Raw genomic sequence first — 19,820 nt, forward strand, 5'->3', positions numbered from 1 at the left:
GTTTTTATTGAATAAAAACAAATTAAAACACAAAACAATTCTGGTCCCAACACTAAATAAAAAAAATTGAAATCCTCTGTATATTTTAAAACCACACCATAGTTCGTTTTATTATTATAAATTAAACCATTTATTTAATAATTTAATTTGAAAGAGGTGATTTTAAGCTATAAAATGATTTGTATGGAATTGTCCGTTAATGTACTGTTAAAAAAAAGTCTTAAATTTATTATGCTATATCAAGTCCAGTATTTTTGCGCCATAAATCTAGATTTAATATTCATATCGGCGTCCGCCGCCCCCCATAAAATCGCAAATAAATTGCGCACCATCCGATAAGACTAACATTACGAAAAATATTAGTCACATAAGTATTTTAAGGAGCAGCCCTCGCGAAATGCGTGCACACACCGTTCGAGCAGGAAAACGATGTGAATCACTCCCCAGTTCCAGCGATTCGAAAATGCGAGACTCCCTCGCACGCTCCCGCACTGCCCTTATTCAACTCACCTTTTGTTGCGTGACCTACCCATGTTAAAAACTTACTCAACATTAATTAAACTTAATGGGAATATTAGCAGGGATTAATTAGATTGGTCTTTATTAGTTTACTACTCAATTGATACAGTACTTTTGTGCCATTACGTTTATGTTATATTTATTGTGATTGGGTCGAAGTTTATGAAATAAATATTGGAACGTCTATTAATTACGATACGTGAGTTGAAAATAAACAGAAAACATGAGCTAATCGTGTTGAAATATTTGGTTATTTACATTCTACATTCCAAGAGTATTCTTGCTGGATGGGTACTTGCCAAGATCACTATAACTACTCTGAAGAGTAATTACTTACATTACATCTCAAGTTTTTTAATTTTATAAGTCACATACTTACGTTTATTTTGAAACTTTGTGTCTGACTTATTGTTTTGTCTATGATTTAAATATGAATAAGTGTCTATTATTCTGTTACATTAACAAATAAATTAGTGTAAGTCTTGAAAGATAGCAAAATTGCAGAATTATAACATTGTTTATTTTAGTTGCCAATAAACGATTATATTTACATATCGTTTAGCAACTTCTGAAGAAAATAAAAGTAAGCTATTTTGTTTCATTATTTTAACAGGGGACTGGGCCTCTCCGTAAGTCCCCCTAACCAAAAATTATGTGTAAACTCCTTGGTTATATATAACCAGGAGCAACACGCAGTGTACTTCAGAACACTGAAGACCTGTTCATTTTAAATGAGGTCCTACTCTAATTTAACTAAAATTTTGACTTGAACATTTTAATTTGTACGGTTTTTTCCTATTTATACTATTTTTACAGATAAACGGTGGTGATATGTATAAAGTGTCTATGGCAACGTTTGAAACATTTTCAATTGTCAGATAATTGGTTTTCTTGATTATATATCAGAAATATAAATATACTGTGCGGATACTCTGATGACGTTACTTTCTTGGTGAATGAAAAAGGAGTAGGTGTATCGCCTTTAGAATGACAATTTCAGCATATTTTATGTTAAGAGTTATTTCCTTTATTAAATTTATTTGTTTTTAATAAGTACTAGTATTATTTGGTTAAGTGGTTAACCACTTCTCGGAATAAACGTAAACCAAGCAAAGAAGTGAATTTGTCTCACCGCTTAACCAAATAATTGTTTATTTCATCTAGTTTCCTCATTACCTGGTACTGGTAATATAAACTGTGCGACGTAACATAAGAATATGGTTGCTTTAGCTATAATAATTCTTACAGTTTGACACTTACAGTAATAAAATACAAAGTTACAAAGTTTGTCTTTTGTGAAACACTGTGGGTGTAAAAATATGCTTCGTTGTGAACTGACTTAAAATGAAGCTAGTAGAGTTGGAAGCTTGCTTCAAAATGGTCTCTTTCAGGTAGAACTCATTCAATGTTTCCAAAGATGTTATTTTTAGACTGTGTCAACGGCTTCATGACTACTACATTACTACCTTTGTATCTTCGTAAACAATCAGATGATGACGTTGACTTTTACGACTAATACCATCTTCTTTCTAACATCAGTGTGAAAGCTTTGGATGAATTAGACTGGTTCAGTATTACAAAATGCTGTCGAGTACGAGTATGAAGAAGACCAAAAAGATGAAGCTGGTGAGCCATAGAGAAACACAAAGTCCATATTTAGTTTATTTTCGAATACCCGTCGAAAACGATTATAATGTTCGATCAACAATGACTTCAACCACGTATTACATATATTAGATTACATGTAATCTGTGCTCCAGTTGTGGAAGAAGGTCGTGAATAGCACAACATTCTAGATTACTAATATATGTTATTCTCTAGATTTCAGTATCATTGGACACCGTATTGAAAATCATCAACCACATCCAGAAATTCTTCAGCAAATTCGGAAATTACTAGTACCATTATGGAAAGAAATGGTCCAAGAACATTTTTATCACTTAGTATAGATTGGGCCTACAGTTGTCGAACGGAGGAAGAGGAAGAGATAGATCTATACATTTGTCAGGAGTGTAAGGCAGGGCAAATTTACAGGCTATTCCATTGGAAACTAGTTTTTGTTTTTTGTTAATAATGCTTGATCAACTTAAAACTGAAACCTCCTATTATACCGATCGAAAAGTGTTCGATCCAATTGAATTTTGAGAGAGACATCGTGCATGACAGAGACAGTAAACATCTTTCTCACTAGGGTGTAAATTTGCGGAGTAACTGTCTCTGTTGTCCATGATGCCTCTCTCAAAATTTAGTCGGATCAATCGCTTTTCGATCTGTATATTACATAGATTGGATTAGATGTAATCTGTTCTGTAACTTTGAAGTCTTTCATTCAAGATTGCTAGTATATTCTCCAGATTTCATAGCATTGTCCTGAAGATCAGGTATCACATCAAGAAATATGGTAACTTCTACTAGAATTATGGAAAGAAACTGTTCAAGAACATTTCCATCATTTAAAAGACAATAACACAGTTAAGACCCAACAGATGTCAAGCAGTAAATAATAAAAGTGATGGATATTAAATTCTGAATACAACAAATATTTTAAATTATAGTTTAATTTATAATTATATATTTATTTGTATAGGAGAGTAGAGCCGCATTGCGCATAAAAATGTATTCAATATACGTAAATATATTATGGTTTTTGTAAGTTGATAAATTTATAATGTTTGTATAATTTGTTTGTATGCAGTAGAATTTTAATTTTTTTTGAATTCCATTTTTGTACATCATTTTTTATTAAGTTAGGTTCGAAGCTGGTAAAAAAAATGAAAAAACAATTTTATTGTCGGTCGCGTCGAACATCGTGCAATCCTTGTCGATCAGAATTCTTTCCATAATATCCTCAGACGGTGTATGCGGAAACGCCACATAAAATCCAATTTATATTCAATGTAACCTATTTAGTGAGAAGCACCACTTGTAGGATAATTTTTATATCGAAAATTGCCAATATGCATAAATAATTACCCCACTTCAACACAACCAGCCAATGAATATTTAATAAATCGCTTAACACCCTTTATAAAATATTGATGATCTGACTGGCCTGTTAGATGTGCTTGAATATTCAAACAGTCGATTTTTTTGTTATTAATTTGTGCATTTGAATTGGTGCTAATAGGTTTAATACGAGTGTTTGAAATTGAATTTTCAGTTCCGTATTTTGATTTAGATTTCAGTCTCGATGTTGTTAATTAGCAGCTATAGAACGGGATATAATTGACAAATTGAATTATGAATGTCTGAAGTACGGTGTGTTTTATTCAGTTCTGAAAATACAGATGTGCTTTATTATTATATTACATAATTGATGGCAGTGCTCCGAAATTATTTAATTACTTAAACTGAATTAATTTTTATTTCGTTACCTAAAAAATGGGTGTGGAAATTAAGCCGAGTTACATAATTGAAAGACGAATAAACAATAATAAATAATCGATTTTCAACAACGTCGACAACGTAAATTTTGAAATTAGATTTTTATTTGCCGTTTCCCATTAATTATAATTAGGAGGTTGCGTTTCACGAAAGCATTTTTAATAAATATTTATATACCTTTCGGTTTCTCTTTTAATTTAATTTAAATAACGTACACACATTTAAATGGAACGCATGAAACAAACACAACTAACTAATTAACACGCCTCGCTCTATTCCGAAAACGAAATCTGAGCGGCCGTGAGCAAAAGAACAGTGGAAACAATTAGGCGCAGCGTGGTAGCCGGCCGATTGAATGGGCAAATCAGGAGTGTTCAGTCGACCGTTTAAATAAATTCTCGTGGCACTGGTTATCTCTTGTGTGTGTGCATGTGTATGTGTGGCTGCGGTGTTATGCGGGGAAAGCACCCGAAAACCACCCCTGACAATCGAAAACGGACTGTTTGTCCTGAGGACATCTGTCGCATGACGTCACGCACGTTCCACTGACAGCTGTCCGGTATACCTGGTACCGTCGCGACGATCGAACGACGCGATTTATTCGCAGGTTCGCACCGGCCGGTCGGATTTTCGATGACCATCCGGAAAAACGATATTCGTGTCCTATTGATTTTTTTGTGCGGTCGATGAAATGTTATTTTTTCGTTTACTTTATTTTGGATTAGTTATCGTAATAAATCATTAATTTCGTTAATTATGTATATATTAACTGACGTCGCATCGATATGTAGATGTCGTTTTGGAGCCTTATTTTCATCCCTACATCAGAAGAGATTTCGGACTAATTTTTTACCCTTCCACATATTGTCAGGAATACATTAAACTTTCTAGAAGCCTCCCATGTGAATTTACTGCCTTGGCCACCCAGATCTTCAGATCTTTCCCCAATCAAAAATGTGTGGGATATGATGCGACGACGCTTAAGGAATTTACAGCGTTCTCCACGGACCCTTAATGAACTGAAACGTCAGGATTCAGTTCGGGTGGGATGAGATATCACAAGAAAATGTCGATAATCTCATTAGATCGATGCTACGACGCGATAATGAGTGTCTTAATCAAAGAGAGGGTCTGATCCATTATTAGCTTCTGACAATTTATGCTTTAAGATGTTTGGTTAATTTTTTAAACAATTATTATTCTGTAATAGGTTAATATTTTTCTAAAAAATAAATCAATTATATCTAGGTGTTATTGTTTTTTTTTACGCGGAGTATATATTTAATTCATTTATATAAAATTTTTGCTTTGTTCCTTACTAAATTTCACTACATATTTTTTACATTTTCACGCAATAGTTGCTGATTTTTAGTATTTTTAGTTTACATGATTTCAATGAGCAAGACTAGAATATTATATACATACAATTGGGTAAGTGAAAAGAGTTCGAAGCAGGTTTATGAACTTTGTTAATCCAGCTCTCAATAAATAATTAAATTCTTTCCACATAAATCTGGATTAAATAAAAAATTGACTACTAACTACTATGGTGTGATTACTATGGAAATAAGGTATCAAGATTATTAAAAAGAGGTTTGATTATTAATACCGGACAGTTAAACGATTTTCTATAATCTAGATAGAGTCTAAAGAATCTAAAGAATCTAAAGTAAAGCATCTGAAGAATCTGAAGAATCTGAAGAATCTGAAGAATCTGAAGAATCTGAAGAATCTGAAGAATCTGAAGAATCTGAAGAATCTGAAAAATCTGAAGAATCTGAAGAATATGAAGAATCTGAAGAATCTGAAGAATCTGAAGAATCTGAAGAATCTGAAGAATCTGAAGAATCTGAAGAATCTGAAGAATCTGAAGAATCTGAAGAATCTGAAGAATCTGAAGAATCTGAAGAATCTGAAAAATCTGAAGAATTTGAAGAATCTGAAGAATCTGAAGAATCTGAAGAATCTGAAGAATCTGAAGAATCTGAAGAATCTGAAGAATCTGAAGAATCTGAAGAATCTTAAGAATCTTAAGAATCTGAAGAATCTGAAGAATCTGAAGAATCTGAAGACTCTCAAGAATCTGAAGGATCTGAAGAATCTGAAGAATTCAAAGAATCTAAAGAGTCTAAAGAATCTAAAGAATTTAAAAAATCTAAAGAATCTAAAGAGTCTAAAGAAAGAATCTAAAGAATCTAAAGAATCTAAAGAATCTAAAGAATCTAAAGAATCTAAAGAATCTAAAGAATCTAAAGAATCTAAAGAATCTAAAGAATCTAAAGAATCTAAAGAATCTAAAGAATCTAAAGAATCTAAAGAATCTAAAGAATCTAAAGAATCTAAAGAATCTAAAGAATCTAAAGAATCTAAAGAATCTAAAGAATCTAAAGAATCTAAAGAATCTAAAGAATCTAAAGAATCTAAAGAATCTAAAGAATCTAAAGAATCTAAAGAATCTAAAGAATCTAAAGAATCTAAAGAATATAAAGAAAAGAAAATCACAGTTTTATCAGTACAAATAGAGGATATAACTGACATTATTTAGCACTATAATATTTTAAATTGTATATGAAAACTCAGAAAATGTAAGAGAAGAAGAAGAAATTATCTACAAAAAACAGTCTAATATACTTTTTTAATTGAGGGTACTGATATACAGTAGTGGCCATAAAAAGAACTTGAATTATATATCAGTCCCTATAATGTTTATTATTAAAAAAATTGTTCCACCTCGAGAAACTTGAAAGAAAATCGATAATTGGATAATTCGAATGTCAAAAAACAATCCAATTTTATCTTCAACTGGAATTATAGTTAACCTGGAGAAAATGAGATGTGCTGAAATTAGTTCAAGGACTGTGAGAAGATGGATTGTGGATGTAGGGATAAGTAGTTTTTATTTATTATGTACAGGGATATTTTAAACTACAATTTGCTTCCATATATTGAACAAATTATTCTCTTAATAAATGTGTTTTAACATGAAAAGGATCAAAACATATTTCCAAAATTGTGGGATTGGTTAAAAGATAAAATTCGACATAAAAGTTTTACAAATTTAAATGAATTCATCACAACAATTAAAGGTGCTTGAAGGTATTAATCTTTGTATATTTTGAAAATGGTCGCGTCTAAGTCAACCAAAATTAAAAACAAAAAGGATATTATACAAAGTGTTGATCATAAATTAAATAATACAGATTTAATCATTAAAAACAAAATTAATGTTGCTATATTTATAACAATATAATAATTTTTATAATACTGTATAAAACAACAATAGTAAATTAATATTATTTTAATCAGTAATATTAAATGGGGGGAGTTATGGTTAAAATATTTAACATGAATAAAAGCTGCTATAATAATGACCACTACTGTATGTATTTCTTCAACTTATTTTAAATAAAAGACATTATATTATATTACTAAAATAAAATATTTTAAAACATAATTATATAATATAAATTCAAATAAGCTAATTAAAAATTTAAAATAGTATCGATTAGTTATTGGTAGAATCTAAATAATTGATTAAAAATAATGGTATATGGTAAGCTTAAATATAATATTAAACACAAAATTTTATTGATTGTTTATGCTAACATTTATTAGCACTAAGAGACAATTTTAGTTCAATATTTTGAATAGACACAGTGGAAATTAAATAAAGAGTCTGAAATATAACTTTATATTATTCAAATAAAATATCTCTATCATGTGTGTGTGTGTTATAAATACATAAGTAATGATTATATTTTGATTTTGAAGTAAATAATGCGGTACGAGATAAAAGTACTTACACAACGAACGAAAACCTGTCTTTTGTTGAACCTTTCGTATATAGGATGTCTCACGTTGCGGCATACACATCAAAGGACCAATATGATCGGCTTTGCCGGCGCGTTCCTGATAGATATTTAATATAATTTATTCATAAGGCAAATGCAGCAGTAGCAGGAATGTTCTACATAAGAGGCTTATGGCTCTAGACGCATTAAAATCATATCAAATATGCATATCGCAGCCTGCATTTACTGAAGGATTTGCTGTGCAAATTTTAGCGGAGCTTTACAATAGTCCATAATTTTACATTAAAAGAGGTTTTAGGTTGTTGCTTTTAGCCATCACTAAAATACCACTCTATATTTTTGACTGTTTTCACTGTAATAAACATAAGCATTTATTACTGGACTAATGTCTTCATTTATAATACTAGATTATCTATACATATTACATAAATTGTATTTCCATTTTAATCTTATTGGACAAGTTGATTAATAATATTAGGAAATATAATTTTCCATTAGTTCGACTGTTTTAAACATTAAATACGATTATAAAAAATAGGTTGTGTATTAATCTCAACTGTACCAAATTTTTATACTGACTTCCTTGTATAAATGGTGGATGCGCAAGATGATTGTTTCTTTCTATTTGATCAAATTTAATGAAAAATTTAAGAGTAAATCCATTCGTCGGTTTGATTCTTCCATTCGTGACATTTTTTGTTAATGCACCGTCAACATGTGACAGAATTACGTTGTAAATATTAAAGCGTGGTGACATTTCATGTTGGGTATTCTATTTTCGAACTTTTTTACGTCTGCATATAAAATGTGTACTTAAACCTAAAATAATTTCTCAGACCGCAGTCTACAGTTCTCCGAGATGAGTTATTAAGTTAAAAATGCATCAGAATTAAATTGAGATAATTAATTCATGTAAAACAGGATAATGTAGCCTCAAATTGGTCTATTTTGATTACGAGCATTTTCAGGCTAGACAGAAAAAGTGTTTAGAGCTCAATTTTTGTTGCTTTATGTAAATCGCCTTTTGATAATCCGGAATATTGCTAAAATATCTAAGAAACTGACACAAATGTTGTGTTAAAAATTAGTTTAAATAGTTACATGTTATTAATAAACACATTTTGAGATTAAAATTTAAGTAAGTTGACAAAATATGTATTATCACATTTTAAATTAATTTATTATTTGTTACGTTCATAACAAAATAATTATTTTTAAGTAAATATTTGGTTACTACAAATAAATTTAGTGATAGTATTATATACAGAATTGACAGAAAATAGAGCAATTTTAAAAATATATAAATTGTATATACAAATTTATATAATACCTTATATGAATATTTCTTTTATTAAAAATAATGCGGTTGTCCACCAATTCTTACAAAATGAACAATAATTTTTGTTTTACAGTATACAGCTAAGTAAACTGAGTTAATATAATGCCTCGATGATTAAGTTTAAATAAATCAATTGTAACAACAAGATTTGTTAATGTGGTAGGAAAAAAATAAAATTGGAAGATCAAGAAAAACCAATAGGTTTCAGGATAAACAAATTTTATCCTACTCCAAAAAAGGTAGAATGGATCCCCTCCATCGAATAGATCATAGATCGTTTTATGTATAAAGAAATATTGAGAAACAACATGGTAAACTTTATTTTCAATAGGGTAATGAACCGAAGCACACATTTTAAGCAGTGGTTTTGAAGGAAAAAAATTAATGTTGTGAATTGGCCATATTGATCTCCCGATCTAAACATCATTGAAAACTTATGGATGAGAGAGAACAACCAAATAAGATACAAAAAGTTTAGTAATTAGCAAGATTTAACGGTTCTGCAGGAGGCCTGACAAAAGATGAAACCAAATATTATTGACCATCTGTTGATTTCCATGAAAAAAAGGTGTTTGGACGTTATTCATAATAATGAATATTTTACAAAATATTAATGTAGAATTAACATAGATGTTTAAAATATTAAAACAAAAAAATACTTCTTAAATAAATTATTAACAATATTTTATTACAGTTTAAATTTATTTATTATTTGTTACATTCATATTTCTAATATTTTTAAGTGATATTTAATTATGTCTGTTTAAATTTTAAATTAATGACGGAATTTAACAGACAAAACCAGTGTTTAAGTCAATATTTTATTTTCCAAATTAAATTCTTTAGAAAATCACCAAAGTGTTGTATTTGCACTTAATTATGCTTAATAAAAAGAACGTTTATCAGTTAGTCGTCGGCGCCCGTTTCGCACGTTAACACCCGCCGGTCACTTGCTGCAAAATAATTTGTCGCAATTGCAGGGCGGCACAAACAGTTCGCCGGGCCCGGACGGTGTTTGTCATCGGCAGGATACATTCAGTCCGCCCCCGAACAAAAGACGCACACTCGGCCGCAATAATGAAGTGGCCGAACGATCGACGCAAAAAGAAAATTACAGTCGCTAAACTGTGGGAAATCCATCGGCAGCCAGCGTCCACGAAGATTACAACACTCCGGGGACATTTGGCCACGTGGCACCGACGTCGACGCCTTTTCGGTTAGCACGCGTCCCGGCTCACATTCGCCGAATTGCGTCGCTCACAATCAATCCCCCGTTATACGCATTATAATGCTGATACGTCCCTCGGATGCTAATAAAATTACGGATATTTCTCATGTACGATCCGGTCACTGGGGAATTGTTTCTGTACGTGGGAAAATTAATTAATTTAAAATGCTGCTAATTGCACGTCGTTGCTTTGGAGACTAATAAATATTTGTCCCCTTTTAATTTTCTACTGTGTGTCTCTGTATTTTTTTTTGTAGTACTTGGGTTGTCAGTCAACATAAAATTATCAAATAAATATTGGATACTATTTAATACACGGGGTGATTCCTTTACTAATTTCTTCGAGACTTGAGAATAGAGAACTAATAATAGTGACAAAATCTTTATAAAACAAAAAAGGATATTATAAGGATCAAATAACACATATTTAATCATTAAAATTCTCTTTCAAAATTTAAGTTGTTACATTTATAATATATATATTTATATATTCATTTATTTATTATTCATCGTATTTCATAACTTATTCGAATTTTTTTAACCAGATATGCAACTTTAACATTTTTTATCTCGTTTTCTGTTGGACTTTTATTAGAATTTTTTTTCAAGAAACATTTTTTCAATTTTCCATTTTTTCATTAGGCATTCTATTTTCGAACTTTTTAACGTCTGCATATAAAATGTGTACTTAAACCTAAAATAAAATGTCTCAGACCGCAATCTACAGTTGTCCGAGATGAGTTATTAAGCTAAAATGCATCAGAATTAAATTGAGATAATTAATTCATGTAAAACAGGTTAATATAGCCTCAAATTGGTTAATTTTGATTACGAGCATTTTCAGACTAGACGGAAAAAAGTGTTTAGAGCTAAATTTTTGTTGATTGCTGTAAATTGCCTTTTGATAATCCTTAATATCCCTGAAATATCTAAGAAACTGACACAAAAATGAGTTTAAATAGTTACATATAATTAATAAATACATTTTGTGATTAAAATTTAAGTAAATTGACAAAATATTATTAATTAATATTATTATCACATTTTAAATTAATTTATTATTTGTTATGTTTATAACAAAATAATTATTTTTAAGTAAATATTTGGTTACTAAAAATAAATTTAGTGATACGATTATATACAGTATTGGCAGAAAATAGAGCAAATTTAAAAATATATAAATTGTATTAGAATTTTTTTTTTAAGAAATCGAGTTATTATTTAGAATTGGAAATTTGGAAAAGTGGAGAATTGGAAAATTAAAAAAAAAATGGAAAAAAGGAGACATAGAACATTTTCATTGAAAATTTGTAAAATTGGATCATTGCAAATTTGAGAAAGTAAAGAATTTCAATTGAAAAGTGGAGAATTGAAAAATTGAAAAAATAGAAAAATGAAAACATGGAAAAATGAAATATTGGAAAATTGAAAATTTGGAAATATGGAAAAATGGAAAATTTTTATTTTCTCTATTTTTACTGTTTTATAATTTTCCAATTTTCAATTTTCCGTTTTTCCATGTTTTTAATTTTCCAATTCTCCTCTTTTTCAAATTTTCAATTCTAAATAAATAAAAATAAAATATCAAATGAAAACGAGATAAGAAAAGTTTGTAACAAACCTTACATTTTTTTCTATGCAGTGTTTACTTCTTAATATCTTCAATTATTGTAACCCCAACAATTTTTATAAGAACAATTTTCTATAAGAAATGTAAATAATTTTTTTCTATATGATCACATATTTTACCATGTGAAACTGAAGAACAAATGGAATACTGACATGAAGAAGACCTTCATATTAAAATTAAGGTCTTACATTTGGAGAGCATTTTTTAAAGTTAAAAAGCAATAGTCGATTTTTTTGAGTTCATATTAAGTAAAATAGGTTTTTTTTTTTTAAAAAAAATGATTATTAATGGTTTTTATTATTTCAGATATATCCAGGTATTACCTACATAAGACTCAATAAATCAGTAAGAGAATCACCCTGTATATGAATTTTGGTTGCTGCAACATACATTAAAAGAGAAATAAAATATTATAAATTGATTTGTCGATTTAATTGTTAATAAACTCATTCAGTTTTCTTTTATTAATATATATATATATATATATATATATATATATATATATATATATATATATATATATATATCTTTTCATGAATTGGAGTACGCGAAAATTAAGGACGTTTAAAACTTTGTAATTTTCACGGGGCACTCACGCCCCAAATTGTTTGCGTCTACGGAAAGAACTAATAAAGTACGCATATTTAATTTTTAATAGGGAACTTTCAGAATTTAATAAAGTGCCATTAGACTGTAGGCAAGATCTTTCAAGTGTTGCAAAATGAAATTAACCCGTAAAATAATTAAATTCTTCTTGTTTTTATTTTTATTGTTTCTTCGGGAACCTATCGGATAATTGCCGGTCGAATTCATTGTTGTGTGTGTGTGTGTGTATGTGTGTGAATAATAAATAAATTTAATGCGTGTGTATTTGGTAAAAGAAATGGGGTGATTCGTTATTGATTGTGGCCACCCAGCGCACCTGCTATTTTAAAACGTACAATATAAAATGCTACTAGATAAATGTACTTTTAATTATATGTATTCGCGGATACTCCTAGCGCACATTACATGGAATTATTTTTTTTGTAACAACTCACCATTTACATAGCGGAGCTATTTAATTAACTTCAAAAACTACTTTTTTCACACAAAAAATTGTTTTTGTAAAATTGTGCTTTCACCACGAAGCATAATAGTTATTTCAGGTTATTGGCAAATAAATTTTACAAACTGCATAAGCAGAGAAAAAAGTATTTTAATGCTAAATTAAATAAAGAAATAATACTGATCTGATTTTTATGATACCAGCGCATCCACCAAAATGTATCTTATCCAAATGTTACGATGCAACTTATCTGTACGTTGTGAAAACTTCGCTAACTAACTGGATAGTTTGTGAACTAACTAAACCGCTAATTATTTAGAAATAAACCGCAATTTCATCAAAATTAGCAGTTACATTATAAATTACACAAAGACTTCAGCTAATTTAATTAAAATAATTTTGGAATCTAAATTAGCTAAATAGTTTAGACACTCTTCAAAATATTGGTGTTAATATGGAAAATATAATCAATATTAATACTAAATAACCAAAACATTATATCTAAAGTAACCTGCTATAAATCCTGGATAATTTGGTAATAACATTAGGTTCTAGGTGATGTCAAATAGGACAATGAAACGACCGCTTAGAAATGTTCCTGAAAAACAAAAAAGTTTCAGTGCAAAGATCTATCTAATTTGTGGTAGTATTAAATAATTTTATTTTCGAATAATAAACCAAAAACAAATAATATCATTAATATTTTGTTGAATAAGTTTGTGTTGTACTGCACACCTTTTATTCATGGAATCACCCAACTTTCTGGTAAATTCTGAAAGTATTTTTTGTCATTCCATTTGAAGCCTTTTCACTAGCTATCTTATTTTATGTTGTATGCTACCGTATATTTCCTTTCTAAATAATCTCAAAAATGTTGTATAGATCCGGTGATTGTGAAACCCGTGGCAAAATTTGCTTGGCATCGTTGTCCTGTTGGAATGACCATCTCAAAGACATATTATACTTCGTGAAAGGTCCTTTAATATGTTTTCATAAACAAATCGATCCATTTTTTTGGTAACATAGAAAAACAGACCAACGCCATATCGATTGAAACAGCCCTATACAATAACATCGCCCCCTCCGTGGATAACTGTTGGTAATTGGTATTTTTTATGGTACCGCTTGCCTGCTGGTCACCTAACAAACACCTTACCATCATTTCCAAATAAATTAAACTTACTTTCATGGCTCTCTTTCAAAAATTAAGCCTGTTCATTCTATAAGGGGTTCTTTTGCTGGTTTTCTTCCATTTCCCGCAGTCTTCTTTACACTGTCTTGGAGTACAAATTTTGTACATTTGTCTGAGATATAAGCTGTATACGTCTTCAAGAATTGCTTCCTTACTATAATTCGATTATACGACAATTTGTTTTCGTAAGGTCATTGAGATTTGCGTCGCTTTGTCATGATTAAAATTAGTATTTTTAATTCGCACACTACAAAGAGAAACTAAACAAAACTGGTACATGGTCAAAATAAATGAAATTTAAGGGAGTTGAAAATTGAGTCTTTGTCAACTTCTTATAATATTTTTTATAATACCGAAATAAACTGCAGAACACACTGTGTATTATTATTATTATTTTGTATTTTAATATACAGTTTATTTTATTATTATTTTTTATAACTATGGTTTATTTGCTATTTTAAACAATTGCATTCTAGGGTTTCCAAACTTTTATCCAGGAGTGAATTATTCATTTGGGTCGGAGTTGCCGTTTGTAAACGTACAAATTTGCCAGTAAGTAGGTGATTGATCCAGAGTTACCCTAAAAATTGGGCAAATGAGAAAAATGAAGTACATTTTAAAAGTAGAAATTTGTAAACCAGTGTAACATTAATAATATTACATTCCACATATAATACTTGTCAGTTAACAGTGGTAAAAGTCATTTTGGTGAAAACGAACAATATAGAATTACAAAATGAATTTGTTTAGTGATTAGGCCGTACCATACCCCGTTTTGCAGTCGATGTTTATTTGATTAATTTAGATGTTAAATTAAAATTAAATATTATTTATCAGAAATGTTCAGTAATAGTATATATCTTCTGTTGCAGATGCTTTAGATTTCTATTAAAGTTTTCATTCATATTTGATTTTTAATAAATAAGAATGGATATATAATTCATACCTCTGTTATATCTACTTTATTAGAATAATTTTATCCACTACCATTTCCATTTTCCAGCTTTCCTAGATTTTAGTTTTAGTATTTAATAAACTATCTTGTTTTTGTGTTCATTGTATAATTTAAATTGAATCATAAAGACTAAAATGAACAGTGCTAGGAAAACCCGTCTGTTACAAGTGAAAAAGAAAAATATAATTATAATTATATTAAATTTCACCATTTTTCCTCAATCCATCTGTTTTATAAAATTTGCCTGTGTAATTAAAATGTTTATTTTACTAACACTATAAATAAAGTAACATCAGTCTGATTATAGCAATAAAACACACGTTTATAATAAATTAAAGGAAAAAAATAAATACTTACGTATAATTAATTTTTTTATACTCTTTTTAAAAAAATACATATTTGAGTATAATTAATCCCCTATTCTTTTTTTTTTTTCTCCTGGACAAAAGTTTGGAAACTTTAGGATATAATTATTTAAAACAGCATAATTATAAAAAATAGTATACTACAGTTTATTTCGGTATTATAATAAATATTATAAGAAGTAGAAAAAGGCTCAATCTTTTACCAAGATATAAGTTTGGAAAATCTTTAAATTTCATTTATTTTGAACTACCAGTATTGTTTAGCTTCTGATTGAAGTGTGCTAATTAAAAATATTAGCATGGTCTAGAATCCTCTAGAAATGGGGGAGTGTTGTTCCTTCGAATTTCTGAAATTTTGCATATTAATAAAGACACCATATCCAATTATAAATAAATTTGGCACTTGTGGATCTGTTGCGGATCGTCCCTGAGAAGCCAGACCCCACAGTACGGATACAATTCTTGACAGATGCTTAAAGTATATATACCACATAAATCAAAGATTGGTAAATTGTAACGTACAAATTAGCCAGTAACTAGGTGATTGACCCAGAGTTACTCTAAAAATTGAGCAAATGAGAAAAATGAAGGACATTTTAAAAGTAGAAATTTGTAAACCGGTGTAACATTAATAATATTACATTCCACATATAATACTTGTCAGTTAACAGCGGCAAAGGTGATTTCGGTGAGAACGAACAATATAGCATTACAAAATGCATTTGTTTAGTGATTAGGCCGTACCATACCCGTTAATTGCATTTTGCAGTTGATGTTTCTTTTTCACCGAAAACACACGTAATATACATTACGTTAAACAGTGTGTGAGTGCGCGCCACTCGAATTACATCGAAATATTAATTACAATTCATAGCTGATAGTTGTAAACTCTTAATTAAGAGACGCTGCAAATGTTGATATTTTAGATATTTGATATTTTAATGCATTTACACTTTAGGCGATGCGATCCGATTACCCCAAACAAATTCCTATAAATTCTGCAGCCCGATTCGAATACAATATTATTAACCCCATAAACATTGAATGTTGCCGCCCGAATTTCGATCAATCCAATTTTATTACGGTGTATTTTATACAGGCACGAATTTGTTTTATGTGTAACATTTAAATTATAATATTTTTGTTCGTAATATTTATAAAAATATTATTTCCGTATTCATAAACAATACGATGAATTGGATTGTTTATTTAACCATGTTTTATATTTTATATGTTTTATAATATTAAAAATCAAATAATATTTTATGACCAATGATTTCATTTATTATATTGTATTATTTTTTCTGTAATTAATACATTAATTCCTGAATTTTTTTAAAATATATTCCACATGAGACGTTCCATCTATTTTGGATTTCGCTGAAATTATTATATTTCATTTATGTTCAGTCGAAAACAATTATTCTATTTTTTTGTTCAAATAAAAATTTAATTTATCCTGTATTATTTGTATGATTATTTTATTTAATTTTTTACCTTAATTTTTTTTTGTTTAATATCATTCACTTAATTTATAATAATGTTATTTTGAACCCTAAAATTTTAGATATTATTTTTAAATTATTCGTTTTTAATTTTGATTTATTTATGAAGTAAAACATTTATTCATCTCGTATTATTTTTGGTAATTAGAACAAGTGTTTATTTTTTCAACATAATTTTATTTATATAATTATGTAGTTTACAGTGAAAATAAAAAATGTGCTAATTTTCGTCTTATTATTGTTACCTAGTTTAATAAAATATATATCCAACGGTGCTAAATTTGTTTCAATAAAATGAAGAGTTACAGCTGATTAAATTTCAAGTTCCGTTCTGTTGTCATATTTGAATCAGGAAATTTGGATGAAATTTCATCAAGTATTTGTCATTAAATTGAAAGGAATTTAGTACCTTTCTACGGTTAACTGTTTAAATGACCTACAAATTTTTTGGTATTCAGCAATGTTTAATTAATTAATTTAATTGAGGAAAAATATTATGATTTGTGCTTTTCATATTAATTTTAATTAAAAAAATGAGGTGCGTTGTTGGATTAAATAGCTGAATGAACGTTTATTTGTAAAAAAATGACGAAGTTTCTTCTAAAAACCCAAAATCTTATATGTAAATTCGAAATGAAAAATTTGAAGGAAAAAACGAGTACGGTGTGAGATTTTTCCAGCTAAGAAGTGCAAGATGATTGTCAATGATTCAATCATTAATTTCTATTTTCAGGCTGAAAGAAGACAATTAAGATTAATTTTCTTTTCAGTCATTTGGTTTCCTTCTCAGGGAATCTAGATGGTTACAGCGATGAACAAGTTGAAAGGGTCTTCTAACTCATGATATGACTAAAGACTTGGTTACTCAACTTCTTTCGTGTCATCAGAATTTGGACTGTAATATGCAGTTGAAAATTCATTTCCTAGTTTTTCATCTGGATGTGAAAATTAGCTGAACTATTGCGAGAGATGCTCCAGAAGCTGCTCTTAAAAGAAAGGCTGAGATGTGCAAGATGAGTGTCTCAACTTTAGGGTGATAAAAAATGTGTTTCCTTTAATTGCTTTTGTTGAATCAATTTTATCAATCTGTATTTTGAATATTCATTATAACTTTTAAATTAAAATTTCTTTGCAATCCTAAAATCTTTAATTTAGTTACTTGGATGTAACTGAATCCAAGAAAATAGCAGGAAACAATAAAAAGGTTAACAATAAATCAATTAAGATTTATTTTTTCTTTAGTTACTCAGAAAATGTAGATGGTCAAAACGACAAACAAGGTGAAAGGCTCCACTAACTCATAACTAACACAGAAAGAAGATATTAAAGCTTCAGTGATGGTGAACTATTGCTGGTTTCTTTTACGAAAAGATCCGACAGATGGGAAACGTGAAAGTTGAAGTGAAATCTTTTTACACACTTCAAATGGGTGAAATACATAGAAATTTAGCAGTAAATTTAAATATTCGTTTATTCTTCTTTCCATAACATCTTCATTATGTATCCGATCTTGGTCTTCCAGTGCTTGACATGTTGTAGTTGAATAAATTATCTGTTAAAAATGTTAATCCTGGGATATCGGAATTATTTGTTGTTGAAAGAAATTACTCAAATGGCGAAAGCGATTAAAAATCGACAAAAATTAAAATTAAATTTGAATTTTTCACTGCTAGTTTTCTTCTAATGGTAAGGAATTAAATATTGATGAGTGCATAATTTACTCACCTTTCTAATGAAATATTAATAATTATTATTATTCTGGTAGTAAAATAATAAACCACAAAACACAAATTTGCCTTTATCTGTATGAATGGCCCAAACGCAAACAAATGAATAAATTTTCATGTTCAGTGCACCCGAATTACCCTAAATATACGTATTTTTGCCGTAAATTAGTGTTAATCGATAAACAAATGTAAATTCCTATTGTAATTTATGTAAAATGAATCGTCAGACGGGTGAGACAGAAATGGAGGACACTTGAAGCAGCCGTTCAATAGACGGATACGTTTAGTTCGTCATCATCATTATCGTGGGATTTGTAACGAATAATTTCCACGTTGAATGGAATATGCAAAACAAAAAGCCGCTAAATAAAATGAGACAATACCCCTAAGACAATATCGTTTGGAAGTGTCGCACGGTATGGGGTTTTTCAAGTGACAAGATCAAGACCATTACGAAAGTGCGGGTATCCTTATATCTTTTCACCCAGGGGCCTATTGGTTTTTTGAAAGGAGGCACCTGAGTGAGCTCTAAAAATAGGGTTAATAAAGGCCTGGATCGGTGGTTGCGCCCGTTCGAACGCAGCAGACATGTGTTAAAATTTAAACGCTATCAGAAACATATTCGTAAATGATGCGGGTAATGAGACGAATAATCATACACAACGATTAGGGGGTACATTGTACCTACGGCGCAAGCCGATTGAGATAATTGTGAGATACGGCAATTGGCAGATGTTTAAGACACTTCAGTGGCTCGTTATTATTTACGGCCGCGTATATATATAAAAAAATGTATCGGTTTCGAATGTCTGCGGAGGAAAGTACACATTTTACGATGTTCGACGAGTAATTGCCTATTATTAGAAAATAAGTGGTGATTGTTGAGCCCAATATTTATGCATTTACTTTTAATATAATATTTTAATATATAATTTTTATTTTATTATTCAGTGTGGTCGTAAAAAGTTATTTTCTCCTGAAACGTCTTGAGAGGAACGAGAATTTGAGGTCGAATAAAAAATATGTAAATATACCAACTTAACTAATTGTTGGCCAATATCGTATGGGCACAATTAGCTATTTTGTTTTTAATATAACCGATTTTCTGTTCAATGT

Source organism: Aethina tumida, chromosome 1 (genome assembly GCF_024364675.1).
Source record: "Aethina tumida isolate Nest 87 chromosome 1, icAetTumi1.1, whole genome shotgun sequence".
NCBI lineage: Eukaryota > Metazoa > Arthropoda > Insecta > Coleoptera > Nitidulidae > Aethina > Aethina tumida.